This window comes from Coregonus clupeaformis, chromosome 8, assembly GCF_020615455.1.
Source record: "Coregonus clupeaformis isolate EN_2021a chromosome 8, ASM2061545v1, whole genome shotgun sequence".
NCBI lineage: Eukaryota > Metazoa > Chordata > Actinopteri > Salmoniformes > Salmonidae > Coregonus > Coregonus clupeaformis.
Window position 1 is genome coordinate 797 of NC_059199.1, and position 21,961 is coordinate 22,757.

Consider the following 21,961-nt stretch of genomic DNA (forward strand, 5'->3'; position numbering starts at 1 on the left):
GCACGCCAAGGAGGCCTGGGAGGAGCAGCCATGCCAACAGCGGACACTGGATCGACCATGTAGGGGCTATGAGGGGAGAGAATGAAGGCCATCTATCCCATGATGCGGGAACACATGGAGCCAGTCAGCGGCAACAGCAAGCCTCCTACAACAGATCTGCTCAGCCCAGGAGTTTGGGCCGGGGACAGAGGCTGGTCCTGGTGCCAACCGTTGAGTGCAAATTCCTGGCAACCTGGCAAGGACCATATGAGGTCATTGAACGATGGGAGAAGTAAACTACAAGGTGAGTGGCAACCAGATAAAAGGAAAACTGAGCAGATTTATCATGTTAACTTTGAAGAAGTGGACGCCAGAGAGGCGCTGTTAGCCTCTCACCCCCACAGAGACCCAGGAACCGCGAAGAGTGGTTAGCTGGGTCAAATCTGTCCCCACATCAACGACAGATGGCCCTGGAACTCTGTGGGAGCAGAACCAGGATGTTTCCTCCCTTCCCGGTCAAGAGTGGTAACACAGATCCGCACTCATGCCTGGCCGAACGGTAAATCCAGCTACCCAGACTGCTGGCAAGGCCAGAGGCTCGTAAAGTGGTTAAGTACAGAAGGAGGGCGAAGATGGCGGGAGCGGAGTAATCGAAGAGTCCCACAGTGCCTGGGCAAGTCCCATCGTACTAGTTCCCAAGCCAGACGGTTAGTACGATTTTGTAATGACTATCGAAAGTTGAATGAAGTGTCTGAATTTGATGTATACCCAATGCCTCGTGGTCGATGATTTAATAGAACCTTTGGGGGCATGCCTGCTTCCTAACCACTCTTGATCTCACAAAGGCTACGGCAGGTGCTCCTTGACTCCGGCGCCTAAGGAGAAGTGATAGCACGCTACTCCCGGAGGGGCCTCTAACCAGTATACCTGACTCCGCTTGGTCTCCACGGGCACCTGCCACGCTCCAACGCCTGATGGAACGAGTCTTGCGGCCCACAAGAGGCAGCACGCAGCGGTTTATTTGGATGATGTGGCGACACAAAGTCAGGATTGGGCCAGCCATCAACTCTGGTACAAGCGGTGCTGATTCGCTCAGAAGAGGGCTCACGGCAACCCGAAGAAGGGCCTTTAGTGAGACAAACTACCTGGGGTACACCATTGGGCTGGAAGGTCAAACCATGTGGAAGCCAAACTGCGGGCCTAAGATGGCTGACCATCAACAAGAAGCAAGTAAGGTTATTTTGGGGCCTCGCTGGCTACTATAGACTTATTGCAGATTTTGCTACTATAGCTGCACTGTTGACGGAGCTGGGATTTACCAAACCCACTCACGAATGGTGAAGTGGAACCTGCGGCGGAGGCGGCTTTCTCAACCTGGAGCGAGCACTCTGGTTCCAGTCCGAACCCTGGTGGCAACGATTCAAGAAGGAATTCATTGTCGGTGCCGATGCTTCGAGGTGGGTCTGGGGTGCTGTCCTCACTCAGGCACATGACGGGAAGAAATATCCATTCTCTTTACCTAAGCAGAAAGTTATCCAAGAGAGAAGAACTATTCAACGGTGGAGAAAGAATGTCTGGCTGTAGTCTGGGGCCTGGAGTCCTGTCCCATCTCCCAAGCCGACGTTTTATGGTGGTATCTGATACCCCTCTGCAGTGGATGGCCAAGAACAAGGAATCAAACAGTAGAGTAACCAGATGGTTTTGGTTTGCAAACCGCTTAACTTTTCAATGTCACAGGGCTGGGCAAGCACCACGGAAATGCGGACGCCCTCCCGGCGTGATGCCTTCTTCGCTGCCTTTACCTTACTTCCAGGACGTGGTCCCGAGGAGGGGATGTGTGATGTACGAGAGGCTGTGTCCGGGAGGGACGACATCCTGAGATGGCTGCAAACCCAGACAGCTATGGCTCCATCTGCTGGTATGGTCGGGAACTCCAACCCTCTATGGCCAATCTTCCCACGCAGCTGAAACCAATCAGAGCTGATGAGCTGAAGGTTTGTTGGGGGTGAAGAGACACGGCCTCCCAAGCTGGGCTCTCCTCGGAGGACAAGAGGCTGCACGTCCACTTCATGAGAATATAAGGATTTGGAGACAATTATTGGAATATACCTTGATATATGCACCTGTGGAAATACGTGGGGGACATTTTGGAAGGAGTTGCTGGGTTGGCCACCAGCTGCAACGTGAACACAGTAAGACTGGGGAAAAGTTATTTGAGCGAGGGAGAGTTATGTGATTTTGATGTGGAAGAGACATTCTTGAACTATTGTTAACCCTTAAAGAGCCACCAGAGAACAGAATTGTGTTATACAATAGTTTCCCAAGACCTTTTAATAATAAAATCCTTGGTTTTGCTGGAACCTGGGCTCTTTGCACTACTTGAGCAATCCCCGCTTGAAAAGCTGTGTAGCCTCTCGTGACATCATAATAGCCAAAAAGATTGGAGGAAGTGGTTTATCCGGTGACATCTCCGGTTGGGATAGATAACTCTTGGGTGTGGTGTTTGTTTAGTGTTTTCGATTTTCCCAGAAGTGGCTAGATTCTATGGATTCTTCGAACACATTGAGATGGCTTCTGACGAGTTCTTTTTTCCGTAGTGCAGTTTGTATTGGTTTTAGTGATTACATAGTAGGCTCAGGTTTTTGGGTTTATATGGGTTGTGTTTGGATAGGTTTTAATTTCTTTTTTAGGCTTCTTGTAATCTTCATCAAACCATTTGTCATTGTTGTTAATTTTCAGTGTTTTTGATAAGTTTTTTGATTTGATAGGAAGCTGAGAGGTTAAATATACTGTTTAGCTATACTGTCAAGTTTACTCCTTCACTATTACAGTGTAATGGTTTGTCCAGGAAGCTGTCTAAAAGGGATTGAATTTGTTATTGCCTAATTGTTTTTTGGTAGGTTTGTACACTACCTTCCCTCCATCTATAGCATTTAATATTATTCAGTTTCTTTGGCTTTTGATGTCACGATTGAGTATTGCCTGTTCAAGTAGGCTGTGAACGCTCTGAGAGACTCTTGGGCTGAGGTCAGATAAAGTAGTTACAGTATACTGCTAAGGGATGAGCTGTAGGTGGCTCTGCCCATAAGAGTTCCTGGGCTACCATTGACTATGTGCGATCAGCGTGCGACAGAGCTGCAGGAGTTGTGATCATTTTTGATGGTTGTTTTGTCATAGTTGTGTCTAGGGGGGCATATTTGGGAGGGAATGCGTACCTTCAGGTAGGTGTTTGTTCCCTCTGTGTGCTAAGTATGGGGAGTATATATTGGGGGATACAGGAGCACACATGAGGACATTGTTCTCTGTGGGAGATAATTTCCTTATTAATTTCTAGCCAGATGTAAAATGTTCGTTTTGACAAATTTAATAGAGTAGGTTAGGTCTGCTCTATTCCAAATTAGCATAACTGAGTCCTTTCCTGTTTTACACCTGGTAGTTTGGTGGATGGGATACACCTCTCTGTAACCTAGACGGCAACCAGTGGGTCGCTCGTACCATGTTTTTTTTAGATGAAAATGTCTGTATTTCAATTTATTTAACGAAGTTGGTTCCTGCTCTTTAGGCCAAAGGCAGAAAATTTTTCCCCCCTCCATGGGAAGATCAGCCGAGTGAGATGATTGACTACTCTTAAGGAAGGCCAGCGCTTCGCTCAACTGTAAGATGGGCTTCATCCACACCTTCACAGAGAACACCTACGCTAAGCCCACCAGAACACTGCGCTGGCTTTGTGAGTATCTTATCCACTGGTCAGTTTGACCATCCATCCTCCCTCTAAAGTACAATGCAGAACCTCACAGACCAATTACATCAATGTTTTAAAATAGATTATTTGAATCGCAAAAGAGACCTGCTGTCACGTTGCTGTGTATAGGTGTGGGGGGAATCAGGCGAGGAGCAGAGGGTAAGTCCAACAAGACTTTACTTAGCACAAAAATAATCCACAACAGCCCGGAGGCAAAAGACGCACACAGGCGAATGCAAGAACACAAAGTGCGTAAATCTCTCCTAAACACAAGGAGGAAATCACGGGAAAATAGTGCATCAGAAACAGGCGCAACCACGCATACGAACAATCACAGCCACAACACAAAACCTAACAACAAGGAAACTAAATAGGTGCTAAACGAGACTCAACACAAAACAGGTGTGACTAACAGACAAAACCAAACAAACACGCAAACATCGAGCGGCAGCTAGAACTCCGGAGACGACACCGCGAAACCTGCCCGAACAAGGAGGGAGAGCCGCCTCGGCCGAAACCGTGACAGAAACCACGCGCGCGCCGATCGACCAGGGGACGCGGGAGCAGGGCACGAGGATGACCACACGATGGAATTCGGTCAGGACAAATCAGAATGTCCCTCCTGGCACCCAGCACCGCTCCTCCGGACCGCACTCTCCCACTCCACATATTGAGACCCCATGCGGCGCCTCATCAGATGGTGAATCATAGAGCGCTGGAGCCCCAGTCCAACGGGGCGGAGGAGTTCTCAATCTCAAAGTCCTGGAGTGGACTAGCAGCCACCGGCCTGAGGAGAGCACGAGGGTTAATATTTTGTAATAATAGGTAGTTCTAACTCTGTAACACACCTCGTTCAATCTCCTCAGGACTTTAAAAGGTTGTACAAACCGACTCCAGCTTCCCGCAGGGCAGGCGGTGGAGGGGCAGGGTTTCTGGCTGAGAGCCAGACTCGAATCCCAGGGCGACACTGGGCCCTCACTGCGGTGTGGGCCGGCGCCCGTTTCTGTCGACGCATGGCCACGCTGCAGATGGACGATGACGCCCATCGCCCCCTCCCAGTGCCGCACCCACTATCCACAGCGGCCGATCTGGCTCTCATGCCATGGTGCCAGAACCGTGGTACCCTAATACACACTGAAAAAGGGGTTAGCTGGGTGGAGGAGTGGCTGGGAGAGAGTTCTGCAGCCATCTGGCCCAGGGCACATCCGCCCACTCCTCCCGGCCGGCCCTGACAATATGACCTCAGAAACCTACCCACATCCTGGCTGACCTGCCTAAAACCTGCCCATTATCAGTGGTAACCCGAGGTAAGGGCTCACCGAGACCCCCAAACGTTCCATAAATGCTCTGGACCTGGGAGTAAATCAACCGATCGAATATATCTCGGCATCCCGTAATGCCGAAGACGTGGAGTAACAGAGCCTCAAGGCCTGTAGGGCCGAGAGACCCGGGCAGTGGGGAAGGAGACGACAGGCCTTCGAGAAACTCATCTACACGCCGACCAGGATGGTGGTATTGCTTGGGAGGAGGAAGATCGGTAAACAAAAATCCACCGAGAGGTGAGACGAGGTCGGTGGAACGGGCAGGGTAATTTCACTCTGGGCAAGTGTTGGGGCTTACACTGGCACATACTGAGCAGGAGGAGACATAAACCCTCACATCCTGGCTAATTCACACCAGTACTGCATTTCAAGGCAGTGCACCGTCGGCCAATACCCGGATGTCAGAGGAGGGGACGTGGTGAGCCTAATAAATCAGCCATGATCAGGACGAACCACTCCACCGGACACTGGGGAGGACTAGGCTGGGAAGACCGCCCGCTGATCTCCGGAGGATTTCCCACACCACCGGTGCATAGACAAGACTCCGGTAGTATGGGAATGGACTCCACGCACCTCCCTCCTGTGTCATACGACGGGACAGAGCATCTGCCTTCCCGCTCTGGGACTCAGGATGTAAGTGATTTGAACACAAACCGGCGAGAAACATAGTCATCGAGCCTGGCGGTGATTCAGCCTCCTAGCTGCCCGAATGTACCGTGGTAAAGGTGGTAGAATGAGAAAGGGTGCTGAGCTCCTCAAGCCAACAATGCCTCCACACCTTTAGTGTACTACGCCACACCCCGTCCCCACGCCGAGACTCCGCTCCGCCGGACTGAGCTTCTTAGAATAAAAAACAGGGAGCTTAGGTGGTGTAATGGATCGTTGAGAAAGAACTGCCCCGATACCGCTCAGACGCGCTCACCCCAACTTGGAAGGGGTGCAGGCGGGATCCGGGTGCGCCTAACACCCGAGGATAAACAGGTTTCCCAAAGGCCCTGTCCGCTCAGCTGACCACTGCAAGCGCACCGGACTTCTTCAGCAGACGCGAGGGGAGCTGCCACTGTAAACCCGGATAAAACCTCCGCATACTGCGAAACCCAAGAACCGCTGCACCTTCTTTAACTGTAGCTGGGGTTTGCCATTCACGCACGGGGCGGACACTGTCACTCTCCATTCTCACCCCCGACGCAGACAACTGGTAACCCAAAAATGAAACTGACTCCTGGAAGAACAGACATTTCTCAGCTTTGACATACAATTATCTCAACAGTCTCTCAATACCCTGCGCACTAGGGTTACATGCTCGGCCCGTAGACTGGGTTACGTGAATATCATCTATGTACACCACTACTCCCTGCGCCTGCATGTCCCGGAAAGTCTGCCCACAAATGATTGAAGACTGATGGAGCATTCATTAACCTGATATGGCATGACGAGATACTCGTAATGGCCGGATGTAGTACTAATGCTGTCTTCCACTAATCGCACTCCCTAATGCGCACTGGGGTTATATGCGCTCCTGAGATCCAATTTTGTGAAGAACCGGGCCCTCGCAAGGACTCCGGGCATAGTCCAATCAGAGGAAGGTGGATAGCTGCAACACCGTCACCTGATTGAGACCGGCGTGCAATCAATACATCGGACGCAAACCTCCATCCTTTTTCTTCACAAAAAAAAAGAAGCTCGAGGACGCGGGAGAAGTGGGAGGGTTGTATGCATCCTTGTCTCAGAGACTCGGCAATGTAAGTTCATTGTTTTCTCCTGTGACAAAGGATACACATGGGTCTGCGAGCGCCTGCGTCTGAGGTCTACTGCACAATCCCCTTGTCTATGAGGTGGAGCAACTGTGCCGCTCTGGTCTTACTGAACACGCAGCGCCAACCCATACTCAGGAGGAATTGCAGTGCTGGCATCTGGGTCTGACTATCCACCTAGGTCGCCCTACGGAAACACTCCAGACATAACCCCTCACACTGAGCAGACCACTCCTTTAAGAGCTTCCCCAAGCATTTAAATAGTAGGATCATGGGTCATAACCAGGAAGCCCCAGTACCACCGGATACGCAGAGAGCGATCAAGTGAATGTTTCATGAACCCCAACGTCCTCATCCAGGCGCCTGTGACCTCCTAAAATCAACTCCAGATCCTAACGTGACGACTATCTAGGGCATGTACAGCAAAGGGTTTGTCGACTGGAAGGAGGGGAATCCCTAACTTTAATACAGAATCTCCGGCCCACAAAATTCCTATAGCTGCGCCTGAATCGACTAGCTTCTTTATGCTGGGGAGATCGAGAAAAACCTGTGGGAAACAAATGGTGGGCGTAATGTGCACAACAGAAAGCCTGGGCAAGTAGTGACCACCTGGGTGGACTTTCACTGCACGACTGCTTCTCTCCCTCACCAGGGACCCCCAGCACCCAGTCAATGTGTGCCCTCCGGGCAACCACACTTGGTGCAGGAGACTGGCTCGGGCTCCTACCTTCTAGCGCCAGCACCTCCAAGCTCCACTGTGACACTGCTCGGGAGGCGCTGGAGGGTGGAATGGGGGGGCCCTCTACCTGGGGACGCCCGCGCTAGCAGGCTGCCCAGTCGATGGGCATGTCCACCAGCTGGTCAAATGTTGGTGTACTGTCCTTCAGGCTAACTCCCTGCGGACGCCCTTGGCTACAGCATCGGGAAGTGGTTATGAGGGGCCTCTGTCACTCCGCATCAGCCGCCAGAGTCCGAACTCCAGTGCGATCAGCTGAGCGCTCTGTTATCTCTGTCGGAGGTGGGAATAGAGTTTCCGCCGCCTGGTGGATGGTGAAGACCGCACGGAAGCGACGGGAGAATTCCCATACGTGGACGGTGGCGGCGTTATTCCCCTCCACACAGCGTTGGCCCACTCCAACGCCTGCTGGTGAGACAGGTGATGAGGGCGGACACGCTATCCCAAGGGCGCCGGGTGTATGGTGGCAAATGTAGAGCCACTGCCAGGAGGAACCTGACACCCGGCAGCGGTGCCGGCTGCACGCCCTCGGAGCGAGAGCCGAATCCTACTGGGTTCCGGTCGATGGACGGGCTGGTTGTCCGTGGTGATGGTGCGAGCAGGTGATGGAACCCCCGCGGTTCCCATGACGAAGGGTGTCATGACGCTTCCAAGGCGTGCCTGCCGATGACGGCTGATCCGGTGTCAGGTCTGCGAGACGCTTCCTCCATGGGGTCGACGTGCCTGCTGGATTCTGTATCTCCTAGTGGTGTGTGATTCTGTCGCTGTGTATAGGTGTGGTGTGGAATCAGGCGCAGGCAGCAGAGGTGGGGGCAACAAGACTTTACTTAGCACAAAAATAATCCACAACAGCCCGGAGGCAAAAAGACGCACACAGGCGTAATGGGCGCCAGCACACAAAGGCAGCAGAAATCTCTCCTAAACACAAGGAGGAAACTATGGGAAAATAGCGCACCGTAACAGGTAGCGCAACCACGACAACCTAACAATCACAAACCTAACAACAAGGAAACTAAATAGGTGCTAAACGAGACCTAACACAAACAGTGTGACTACACAGACAAAAACTAACAAACACTAAAACATCGAGCGGTGGCAGCTAGAACTCCGAGATTTACGACTGCGAAACCTGCCCAACAAGGAGGAGGAGCGCGCGAAACGGTGGTCCGAAATTGCTTCACGACTTTTTGTGTAGGTTCCTATTCCCGTACCATTTCCTACTGTCTTCAATGCATTTTTTAAATGCATGGATTGATTAAATTGATTGGTGAAAGGGCCCTTGGACAGAATGGCATTGATGACCGTGGCCACGCCCTGTCACTCTGAGTATGCTGACATGTTTTGTTAAAGTTCCAGACAAATACATAAATTACAACATTTGCACGGTAACCACATTATTATTCTGTATTAATATTGGGTCTGATCTAGAGGCCATGCCAGTTATTTTGAGATATAGTACTGGGATAGTGAGGTAGTGAGGTTTCTCATGTGAGGAGAAAGGGAGAGTGGTGTCTGAGTGCTTCAGAGGAACTCTCTGTTGCCTCACACAAGGCCAGTGAGTCAGCAGGGGCTGTAATGAGAGCCAGAGTGATGGCTTTATACTGAGGTGACTGGGTGACCGCTCCTGAAACCACTAACAGGTGCACAGACAGAGAGAGATGAGGTGCAGCACATCGACAAACACAAACACAAACACACACACACACACAGCGACTGACTCATACACTCTTTCTCTCTAAAAGAAAACTAACACACACCTCACACACCCTGCACACCCTCACACTTACCCCACCACCACCCCCACCCCCACCCCCACCCTCCACACACACTGATGATTCACATAAGGGGCGCTAAGTGGAATTTCCATGCCCTTCTCGAGAAAATGTTTATAAAACATGAAACCGAGGGAGGAAGAAAAGATGAGCTCTGTAACATTGTGTGCGAGAGCGACACGGCCATCAGCTACTTCCTGTCTGCCTGCTTTCCTGTTGGCTTTCGGCTTCTGGCTTCGGGTCAAACATAATATTTCAGCTTCCCATTTTTTTCTGCACTGAAAAAAACAAGCCACCCCCACCACCATTATGGAATTCAGTGGCTCCGGACATATCCATAAATCAACATTGTTTTAATGTATCTCTTCTGACAACCCTTGCTGTAGTCTTATCAACATACTTATGCAGCTTCCTACCAAATGGGTCTCGGTACTCACTGTGTAGTTCAACGCTGGGAGATAGATAGACGATGCAATCCAACTGGCACCATATTCCCTATATTTGACCAGGACCAGTCGCGTTAAATAGGGAACAGGGTGCCACATTTGGTATGTAGCCAGGGAGGGAGAGAGAGTGCTTGAATGTCTGTAGGGTCTAAGGCAGGGCTGCCCAAACCTCTTCCTGGAGATCTACTGTCCTGTAGGTTTTCAGTCCAACCCTCTTCCTGGAGATCTACTGTCCTGTAGGTTTTCAGTCCAACCCTCTTCCTGGAGATCTACTGTCCTGTAGGTTTTTCAGTCCAAACCTCTTCCTGGAGATCTACTGTCCTGTAGGTTTTCAGTCCAAACCTCTTCCTGGAGATCTACTGTCCTGTAGGTTTTCAGTCCAACCCTCTTCCTGGAGATCTACTGTCCTGTAGGTTTTCAGTCCAAACCTCTTCCTGGAGATCTACTGTCCTGTAGGTTTTCAGTCCAAACCTCTTCCTGGAGATCTACTGTCCTGTAGGTTTCAGTCCAACCCTCTTCCTGGAGATCTACTGTCCTGTAGGTTTTCAGTCCAACCCTCTTCCTGGAGATCTACTGTCCTGTAGGTTTTCAGTCCAACCCTCTTCCTGGAGATCTACTGTCCTGTAGGTTTTCAGTCCAAACCTCTTCCTGGAGATCTACTGTCCTGTAGGTTTTCAGTCCAACCCTCTTCCTGGAGATCTACTGTCCTGTAGGTTTTCAGTCCAACCCTCTTCCTGGAGATCTACTGTCCTGTAGGTTTTAATTCCAAACCTCTTCCTGGAGATCTACTGTCCTGTAGGTTTTCAGCCCAACCCTCTTCCTGGAGATCTACTGTCCTGTAGGTTTTCAGTCCAACCCTAATTTAGCATATCTGATTCAGCTAGTTAAGGTCTTGTTGAGCAGCTAATAAGTAGAATCAGGTGTGTTAAATTAGTAGATCTCCAGGAAGAGTGTTGGGCAGCCCTGGTCTAAGGCTATAGACTAAACAAGGGGCCAGCTGTAAGGATTGGTGTTTAGTTCTCTATAAATCCATGTCTGTGGATATGTGACGTAGCCCTTGTTCTTGGTGTCTGACTGGTGGGAGGTTTTTATGTACTGTTGGTCTAGTTTAGGAAAGAAAATGTATACTCTTTGAAGCCATGTTTGGTCAGTGTTTTGGCGGCATTGAGGCTCGTTTGTGTCCGTTTGTCCCTGCTGTGTGTGAGTTCGTCCGTGTGTGTTTATGTGTCCTGTGTGTGTGTGTGTGTGTGTGTTGTGTTTGTGTGTGGGGTCAGGGTATTTTCTCTGTCCTCAGATCTCTGGTTTGGCTGTGATCTCCTGGACCGGTCTTTCATGTCATTGTTCCCCTGCGGTGGGCTCCTATCATCTGCTTGATCTCACTCTCCCACCACCTCCTCCTTATCCCTGTCTCTCCTCCACACCTCTCTCTCTTTCTACCTCGCTTTCTCTTTCTATCTCACTCTTCCTATCAGTAGCTAGGTTTCCATCCAATTGGCGACAGATTTTCATGCGAATATTCAAAAAATCAAAGAATATTCAAAAAACTCTGCATAATTATTTTTCTTCACACCAGAGAAGTGTTTCCATCAAATTGACTTGTTGCGGATAAAAGGCTGAGTGTGATGACGTAGTGCACATAAAATAACTTTTGTGGTTAAATTCCCATGTATCGAATAAAATAATATACAGGTTAAATGGGTTTCCATCACATTTTCAACTCTACTGACGGTTTTGTCACAAAACATTTAGTGTTTTATAGCGAATGTGCCCACTCTGGTCATGGCACGTGCGTTCTAGCCAACAGCTGGCAGATACAGTGCGGGTATAGCCTACATGATGAGATTATTATGGACAAAAAAGCAGTTGTCTTTACGGCAGCCAATCGATGATCGTGTCACCAAAATAAGACCCTTGATATTTATTGGAAAGGATCATCAAGCTCATCACCTTGCACTTTCACCATCCTGTGAAGTTCATCATAACTTATTTAATCTGTATCCTGATAAACTGCATGCTTTCCTCAATCGTAGTGGGAGGACCACACAATATCATCACGTGACTCGAAGTTTACTTTGATGTGATTATTATTATATCAATATTTTTGTGCATAAAGGTGTTTCCAACATAATACATTTTACTGACACAAAAACATCTCGCCTTGTGTAGCGTATTTTGTTTTGTCGACATTTGGAAAGTTTACCGACAATTTATCTGTTGCCAACAGACCTGTCGTGACATTTTTCATCCAACATGTACTTTACTGGCATAAAAAGGTTGGATGGAAACCTGGTTACTCTCTCTCTCTCTCTCTCTCTCTCTCTCTCTCTCTCTCTCTCTCTCTCTCTCTCTCTCTCTCTCTCTCTCTCTCTCTCTCTCTCTCTCTCTCTCTCTCTCTCTCTCTCTCTCTCTCTCTCTCTCTCTCTGTCTCTGTCTCTGTCTCTGTCTCTGTCTCTGTCTCTGTCTCTGTCTCTGTCTCTGTCTCTGTCTCTTCTCTCTCTCTCTGTCTCTCTGTGTCTCTGTCTCTGTCTCTGTCTGTCTCTCTCTCTCTCTCTCTCTCTCTCACTTGTTCCTCTGTGAGAGACAGTCTATTTTTCCAGCTGTCACTCTTTGTTTCTCCCTCTCTTTCTACCTCGCTCTCTCTCCCCACAGCCACCTGCTCCTCCTCCACATTTTTGCATTTTCTCTCTCTCTCTCTCACTCTCTGCGCCTCTTTCTTCTCTCTCTCTCTCTTTCTTCTCTCTCTCTAATCCTTGTTACTCTGTATCTGTCAAAAAAAGTGCAACTTCTCTCTCTCTAATCCTTGTTACTCTGCCTTCATCTGTCACTACCCCCACCCTGATGAGAAATAAGTGACAAAGTACTTCTCTCTCTCTACTCCCCCCACCCTCTAGATATGGGGCTTCTACAAACAGGGATACAAGTGTAAAGGTAAGAGAATCAATACATTTATCTAACTTGAATAGTTCAAATAGCCCCAACATGTCTATGAAGTAAAATAAATTATGAATTCTGCCACACGTGGCGTCATTGAATATTAATTCTGCCACACGTGGCGTCATTGAATTACCAATTCCCTTTGTCATCATCGATTGCAAACAATGGTCACTCGAACCAAAGGTGGCTTTGAGCTTAATGTCAACAGCATGGAAACCATGGCAAATATATCAGAGTACATTACATTATCCGCTTACAGGGCTCACTATGTCAGCACTTGAACAGAGCACGAAGGATCATAATAAAAAGTGTTGACATTGGGTATCCAGTATGAGGATAATGCAATGTAGTCTGACCATGTGTTGACATTGGGTATCCAGTATGAGGATAATGCAATGTAGTCTGACCATGTGTTGACATTGGGTATCCAGTATGAGGATAATGCAATGTAGTCTGACCATGTGTTGACATTGGGTATCCAGTATGAGGATAATGCAATGTAGTCTGACCATGTGTTGACATTGGGTATCCAGTATGAGGATAATGCAATGTAGTCTGACCATGTGAACCTGAACAGAAAACACTCCTAGCCCTAACAATTCCCTCCATTTCCCTGAAAATATCTACAGACAGATCTTCATGACAAATTATTAACTGTCTCCCTCATCCGCTCAAAGTCACACGGCAGACTTCCACTAGCTCCAACCCACATTAGCATACACCTGAACTCTGTCTGTACTACACTCAATAGACTGTGTCTGTGTCTCAGGCAGCATCCCAAATGGCACCTTATTCCCTATGTAGTGCACTACTTTTGGCCAGAGCGCTATGGGCCCTGGTTGAAAGTAGTGCTCTTCGTAGGGAATAAGGTATTTGGTATTTTATTACGATACCCATTAGCTGTTGCAAAAGCAGCAGCTGCTCTTCCTGGGGTCCACACAAAACATGAAACATGACATAATACAGAATGTTAATAGACAAGAACAGCTCAAGGACAGAATTACATACATTTAAAAAAAAGGTACACGTAGCCTACATATCAATAGGGTGCCATTTGGGATGCAATTTCAGTCTGAATCTGAGTGTGAGTGTACTAGGCTGCTCTACTCTGCTGAGGGCCTTAATGAGATGTGTGGGAGTCAATGAGAAGTCCCAGCCATTCATTTCCATTGTTAGCCGCAGTCACCGAGTGGGAGAGAATATAGCGGCGGATAATTGAAATGAATTGGCGCTGATCAGAAGTGACTAATGTCTGACTGTGTGTGTGTGTGACAGAGAGAGAGAGTGAGTGTGTGGAGTCTCAATCAGTCTGGATGGTAAATGGGAGAGAAAAATGTGTTGAAACTAACTTTCGCTGATGTTTTACTGAGAGCGAAATGTGTTTCGAGTGAGTGTGTGAATGAGTGAGTATAAGTGTGTGTGTCTAGGTATGTGTTTCATTACTCTGAATTTCTCTCACTGCCACCCTGGATGTCCCCACTCCCCCTTTCTATCTGCTCCTAGAGTGTCCTTTGTTGTCAGAACTGTTGTCAGGGTCTGTCTGCATGGCGGTGTGTGTGTGTGTGTGTGTGTGTCAGTGTGTGTGTGTGTGTATCTGCACGTTGTGTAAGAGCACCTACCTCTCACCACTCACTCTTCCCTTAACCCCAGTGGTTCTATTTGCACCCCTCCTTCCCTCTATCAACCTTTCCCTCTCTCTCCTCCCCATCCCCTATCTCTCTACCCTCCTCGACCTTGCACACTTCCTCTCCAACTCTCTCGACCCCTTACTCCCCATCTCATCCGCCATTCTTCCCTCGTTCCCTATCATCTTCTCCTCCTCTCTCTCCCTCTCTCTTACCCTCCTACTCCCCCTCCTTGGAATTCTTCTCACCCTCTCTTTCATCCTCTCTCCCTCCCTCTCTTTCCCCTTCACTCCCTCCGTCTCTCCCTCCCTCGGACAGCGTGTGGAATTAATTGTCACAAGGCATGTCGAGGTCGTCTTGCTGTGGAGTGTCGTAAACGGACCAAGAGCATCAGCCATGAGCATGCTCCCTCCCTTCAGGCCCGCTCCTATAGCTTCCCCCCTCCGGCCAACACCCCACCCAGCCTACAGAACACAGGTGAGATCTGGTTTCACTAATACTATGGCATATCTGACCACGATTCTTCAGATTTGGTGTCACTCAAAAACAGGTCTCCCATAATGCACCTGGCACAAATGCCTAGTAAATCAGGTCCAAAATCTCATTTGAAAACAGGTCCACCATTAGCATGTAGTTCAAATGAATGATTGTGTCGTTGTTAGTTTTGTTCGATGATCCCTTTCATTCATTCTGTCATGCTCACTATTCAAAGCGTCTGTGATTCCATTGCTGTGTGTTCTGTCTCTCCACAAATAGTTCTGACACGCAGACAAAGACATTTGGGGCATTCTTACCAGCCTGTGATTTGCAATGGAAATGTGACAAAAATCACAGCAACGTGACGAGCGGATGAATCATACATCCAGGCACAATTAAGCCGCTGGGAATGGATGGTTCCCTCTTTATAGCGCTGTGTTATAGAATGATGTTTTAGAGTTGTATGCCGTTCAACAATGCCCTTGTCTAATGGGTAGAGTATACAATGATGTTCATGGATGGAAGAGACAGTAGACAGTAGTAACCATGGTCACTGACCTCTTCTGCCCTCTTCTCTCTCTCCCTCTCTCTCCCTATGTCTCTCCCTATGTCTCTCTCTCGCTCTCTCCCTGTTCTCTCTTTCTGTCTCTCTCTCTCTCTCTCCCTATGTCTCTCTCTCTCGATCTGTCTCTCTCTCTCTCTCTCTCTCTCTCTTTCTCTGTCTCTCTTTCTCTCTCTCCACCTATGTCTCTCTCTCGCTCTCTATCCCTATGTCTCTGTCCCTATATCTCTCTCTCTCTTTCTGTCTCTCCCTATGTATCTCTCTCGCTCTCATTATGTCTCTCTCTCTCCCTATGTATCTCTCTCTCTCTCTTTCTCTCCCTATGTATCTCTCTCTCTCCCTATGTATCTCTCTCTCTCTAATTCTCTCTCTCTCTCATTATGTCTCTCTCTCTCTCTCATTATGTCTCTCTGTCTGTCTGTCTGTCTGTCTGTCTGTCTGTCTGTCTATCTGTCTGTCTGTCTGTCTGTCTGTCTGTCTGTCTGTCTGTCTGTCTGTCTGTCTGTCTGTCTGTCTGTCTGTCTGTCTGTCTGTCTGTCTGTCTTTTTTTTTTTTTTTTTTTTTTTTTTTTTTTTTTTTCTTTTCTTTCTCTCTTTTTCTTTCTCTCTCCCTCTTCTCTATGTATCTCTCACTATGTGTCTCTCTCAATTAAATTACATTTGCTTTATTGGCATGACAATGTACATATTGCCAAAGCCTACTTTTGAGATTAAGTGATACATTTACAATATTAGCATAATTAAAATAATAATAATAATAAATACTGTCAACGGGACAATCAGTCTTCCCCAACAGGACGGGTAGCATATTCTCATCAGAGAGGTCTATGAAACCTTGAATAAGGGTTTCAAATTAGGGAAAATTACACTCTAATAGTTTTTTAAAAACATTTTGTCAGGAAATGCAGCTCGGTGGTTGCACAGCCTTTCCTCTACAGGGAGCCAGGTTTTCCTGTGTCTATCCTTCTCAATGGCAAGGCTGTGCTCACTGAGCCTGTACTTTGTCAAGGTTTTTCTAAGGTTTTCATCAGTAACCATGGTCAAATAGTTTGCCATGGTGTACTGTCGATTTAGGGCCAGATAGCATTGCATTTTGCTTTGTGCTTGTGTTTCCCAATAGGTAATGTAGTGTTGTAATTTGGTTTATTCTGATTGATTGGATGTTCTGATCCTGAGGCTTCAGTGTGTTAGTAAAACAGGTTTGTGAACTCAACCCCAGGACCAGATGGATGAGGGGACTCTTTTCTTTACTCAGCTGTTGAAATTGCAGGGCTTGGTAATGATATGAGAGGGGGGTCACTGTATTTTAGATCTTTCCAAAATGTAATTGCTATTTTTTGAGTTTTTATTATTAGTGGATTTGTCCTAATTCTGCCCTGAATGCATGCAGGGTTTCAATGGGGTGTTTGTCCCATTGGGTGAAATCTTGTTTTGCAAGTGGACCCCACACCTCACTGCCATAAAGTGCAATTGGTTCAATGACACATTCAATTAGTTTTAGCCAAATTTTAATACAGTGAGGGAAAAAAGTATTTGATCCCCTGCTGATTTTGTATGTTTGCCCACTGACAAAGAAATTATCAGTCTATAATTTTAATGGTAGGTTTATTTGAACAGTGAGAGACAGAATAACAACAAAACAATCCAGCAAAACGCATGTCAAAAAATGTTATAAATTGATTTGCATTTTAATGAGGGAAATAAGTATTTGACCCCCCTCTCAATCAGAAAGATTTCTGAGCTCCCAGGTGTCTTTTATACAGGTAACAAACTGAGATTAGGAGCACACTCTTAAAGAGAGTGCTCCTAATCTCAGTTTGTTACCTGTATAAAAGACACCTGTCCACAGAAGCAATCAACCAATCAGATTCCAAACTCTCCACCATGGCCAAGACCAAAGAGCTCTCCAAGGATGTCAGGGACAAGATTGTAGACCTACACAAGGCTGGAATGGGCTACAAGACCATCGCCAAGCAGCTTGGTGAGAGGGTGACAACAGTTGGTGCGATTATTCGCAAATGGAAGGAACACAAAATAACTGTCAATCTCCCTCGGCCTGGGGCTCCGTGTAAGATCTCACCTCGTGGAGTTGCAATGATCATGAGAACGGTGAGGAATCAGCCCAGAACTACACGGGAGGATCTTGTCAATGATCTCAAGGCAGCTGGGACCATAGTCACCAAGAAAACAATTGGTAACACACTACGCCGTGAAGGACTGAAATCCTGCAGCGCCTGCAAGGTCCCCCTGCTCAAGAAAGCACATATACAGGGCTGTCTGAAGTTTGCCAATGAACATCTGAATGAACTCCCTATGTGTCTCTCTCCCTATGTGTCTCTCTCCCTATGTGTCTCTCTCCCTATGTGTCTCTCTCTTTTCTCTCTCTCTCTCTCTCTCTCTCTCTCTCTCTCTCTCTCTCTCTCTCTCTCTCTCTCTCTCTCTCTCTCTCTCTCTCTCTCTCAGTGATTGTAGAGGAAGATATCGAGGCAGTAGAGGAAGGTGTGTTTGATGTCCATCTATAACCAGATGATAACCAACAGGCAGGCCTGAGATGTCCCTTCAGGTAAAAAGCGTTCTGTAGCTACTATAATAGTTCATTTTGGAGGCCTTATAAGATCACTAGCCAATGACTGAAGTAGCCTAATGTGATTTCAATGAACAATCATTTCACGTATTCAAGTACCGATAGTCAGATTAATGAATGACTTCTCTTTGATAACTTTCCCAGAAGTCCTGCATACTCTGGCATTCATACAGCCAAACACAGCTGGGAGGAAACAACAGTAGTCGGGAGCCAGAAGCCTGCTGGGGTCTGTTCAGCAGGATGCAATGTTACGGAATGTTGCAGATAGAAATGTATCATCTAGTACAGATCTGATTGTCTGTCGTGTAGAAGAGAGAACGGTGTCCACTTTATTAATTTAATTTCTATCTGCAACCTTCAAGGCGTTTAACATTGATCACTGACTGAAAACACCTCTGGTGAGACTCCCAAAGAGAGAGAGAGAGAGAGACATTGCACTGAACACAACACAGAATACCTACATGCTGCCACATAGTGGTAAAATACTGCAAATGCATACCTTCAAGCACTCAAGACTTCTTCCTCTGTGTATTTCAACCCCTCAACTCCCTTAAGTGAACGTGAACGTGAATGTGAATTTATATTTAAAAATCTGGATATAGGCTCATGTTTTCATATCTCTTACCAAGTTTAAACACTGAATATAGAAAAAAAATCACATAATTGTGTTTAGTGTAATGTTATTACCTCCCAAGTCTAAGTGGTGTTATGTTTTCAGTGCATTTAGCTATATGGTTTTATTATACCTATATTAATAACCTAAACGATGTCTCTCCAAAATACAAAAGGTGCTGTTATTGCCAAGAAAAAATGTATAGGCTACATGCCACCTGGACTTCCAACTTCTTTTTCTGAAAAAAGCTTTGCTTTGTCTGAGTAGTTTGGTATCTTGTTTCTTTGTAAATGTTATGGGAGAAACTTTAAAACACACAATGTGTTCGATGTCAGAGATGAAACGTTTCAGCTCCAGAACTACTGCTTCTTTCGTGGATTGGGTATCAAACCCCTATCTATCACAACAACAACAACAACAACAACTCATATTGACTGTGGAACATACATCCTGAATTTGAATAGCATTTGAATGCTGTTGTGTTTTTAGTCCTCCTGTTTACCTGAAGATCAATGCTATTCCTGTGGTAATTTGACTGTGGTGTGTATGCACGGTCTACTGTTTTAATACTGTTATGTTTCAGTGCACCGACATGGCACCTTTCCTCTCTCAGTAACTTTGAATGTAGTTTGAAATGGTGAATGTTATATATCGTCCTGAGAATTTAAATCTATTTTAAGTCTATTTTAATACGAGACATGTTAGTCTATTGTTGTATCAAGCATGCTTCTTTGCTTTGAGGGGATCTACTCTTGCCAAAATGTCTGTTAAGTGTATTTGTATGTTGCACGTATATTTATTTTTTAATGGCAACATGAAATCCTGTAGGCGAGAGACTCTCCTCAATGTTTGGGGTCTGTATGCTCTGAGGGATAGTCCCACAATGTTAGCTGTTTGTGTACCTTTGAATGAAGTACTTCCTCTGGCTTTCATTAATACTCTATAGTATATCCTGCTTCTTTATTTATGTCCAAAACTAAACTGCCAGCCTTACCATGGCAGTCTCTCCTGGACAAGGGTATCACTTGTTACAGTAAGTGAATGAATGCTTTAAGCTGATGTCATGTAGGTAAGTGTGGATATCTCTCTGCTGTTTCTCAGTGTTAAATGCAGAATGCATCACTCTGCTATTTGTTTTAAGAAGGATTTACAACATGATAGGACTAATGGCAAAGCAACCCAGTGAAGCGTTGTGTGTGCATGTGTGTGTTTGTGACTCGTACAGAATCCATTCTCGCCACACATTCCTTGTCTAAAGTTTAGATACAACCCACTTTCCCTACCATCATCATATAGTTGCTTGACGTCCGGTATTGGAATTCTTAACCAGCCGGCCATGTGTTCTGTAATTACCAAAGAAACTAAGGGCTCTATTCAATCCGTATTGCAGAAGTTCAGCGTTACAGATTTGAAATGTAAAGGCAATTAGCGTTAACTGAAACTTAATTCACCGTAAACGTTGTGTGTGTTGACTCAATCGGAAATTAAGTTTACATTTCTATCTGGCAATCTGTAACGCTTCAGCTTCGCCCTCATGTGGGTGCTAGCAAGCAGGATAGGTAGTGCTAGATATCAGCATCCAAATAAGTAGGGTCTGGAAGCTATAGTGAGCTTCGATTGGTCAATAGCATCGCGATACCACAGATTATTTGCATAAAGTTCAGCTTTCCCCAACTTTGGTGGGGGCCCCCCTGCACACTTCACTTCCCTCCATTAAAAATGAATGGGGCTCCGTTGTTTCATCGCCCCCAATGTGTTCTGTGGAAATGCACTGTCAGTCGATAACCGCTATTTGAATGCTCTGCTTCCATCTCACACATTGATTTATGTAGCTATTCATCTTTACCCGGCTCATATTAAACATAATAGCATCAGATGGAATATTTCTGAATTCTCTCATGTGGGATGAATGGAGAGTTCTTCTCACCTTGCAGTCTCTTAGTCTCTTGCTTTATTGATTGAGGATGTTTCACTTATTTTCTTAGTTGGGTGTAATTACATCAGCAGAGTTGTCAAGGACTGTCTGAACTGATGGTTAGACTGACCTTAGAACGCCCACACACAGAGGCCTGTATTAACACCTGCACTCAACTCTAATCAAATGAATTAGGTATATAGCAAACTGATTACATCACAGTGCTCTTGTTGTGATTGTGTCAGACGTTTGACCTCAGTTTTCTCTGTCTGAAGAGAAACCAAGAAGAGTACTATGACAGCAGTTTGATTAGTTTTCCCTCTTAAGCTTAGATGCTTAATAATTGTGTCTTAAGCATACACAAGCATATTGGTAGTCATATCTCACATATTTGCCTTCATTCTCAATTTGAACAAAATCCCCACCCCAAAAATCACAATTTAATCCAAACACTCAACCCACCCTCATATGCCTACTTCTAAAATTCCTGTGTGTGGCCACAGACACAGTATGAAAGGAGTCTGGCCCATGATTGATACTTTCCACTCAGCTACATAAAGCCCCGGCCTGCTCCTTCGTTTAGCTGTGGCCCTGACTGGTATTGATCTCAGTGAGGGAAATCGAATAGCGCCGGAGCTAATTACATTGTAATGAAGGTTGCAGGAAATAGCCTCACATTGTTAGCCAATCTCCATCAGCGACCTTGATGTGAAGGAATTCTGTTTAGATCCAAAATGGATTCTCAGATCCTTGAGAAGACTGGTTCAATAGAACAAGCCCTGTTGCTCTTCAGTCTACTATGTTTCAAAGCTACGGTGTCCTTATTAGGACAGCTTCAGTCTCCGCAGGAGTTGAGGATGTCCTAATATGGACACCGTACTGGATATATTTTGATATTCTGGTGTGCAGTGCACTTTAGACCTGCAGGTCAAATGCGTTCAATTTAGCTTTCCCGGTACAATGGAAGGAATGGAATAGTAAGGCACCTCTCAAATACTATTTAAAATACTGTATGTATTTGACCCAGCTCTGACTCCTATGCCATCAGAATAATAGGTGGTTATTAAAGAAAAGTACACTGAGTGTACAAAACATTAGGAACACCTTCCTAATATTGAGATGCGCCCCCTTTTGCCCTCAGAACAGCGTCAATTCGTCAGGGCATGGACTCTACAAGGTGTCGAAAGTGTTCCACAGGGATGCTGGCCCATGTTGACTCAAATGCTTCCCACAGTTGTGTCAAGTTGGCTGGATGTCCTTTGGGTGGTGGACCATTCTTGATACACACGGGAAACTGTTGAGCACGAAAAACCCTGCAGCACTGCAGTTCTTGACTCAAACCAGTGCGCCCGGCACCGGCTACTACCATACCCTGTTCAAAGGCACTTAAATATTTTGTCTTGCCCATTCACCCTCTGAATGGCGCACACACACAATCCATGTCTCAATTGGCTCAAGGCTTAAAAATCCTTCTTTAACCTGTCTCCTCCCCTTCATCTAT

The 21,961-nt window shown here is 46.5% G+C and overlaps 1 long non-coding RNA gene across 1 annotated transcript; it reads left to right on the plus strand.

The window, feature by feature from the left end:
* The first annotated feature begins 3,688 nt into the window (after positions 1–3,688).
* Positions 3,689–20,421, plus strand: LOC123491352. Its single transcript, XR_006661292.1, has 5 exons — positions 3,689–3,706; positions 12,643–12,679; positions 14,629–14,787; positions 17,812–17,911; positions 18,077–20,421. It is a non-coding gene; the product is annotated as an uncharacterized LOC123491352 (long non-coding RNA).
* Positions 20,422–21,961: the final 1,540 nt, after the last annotated feature.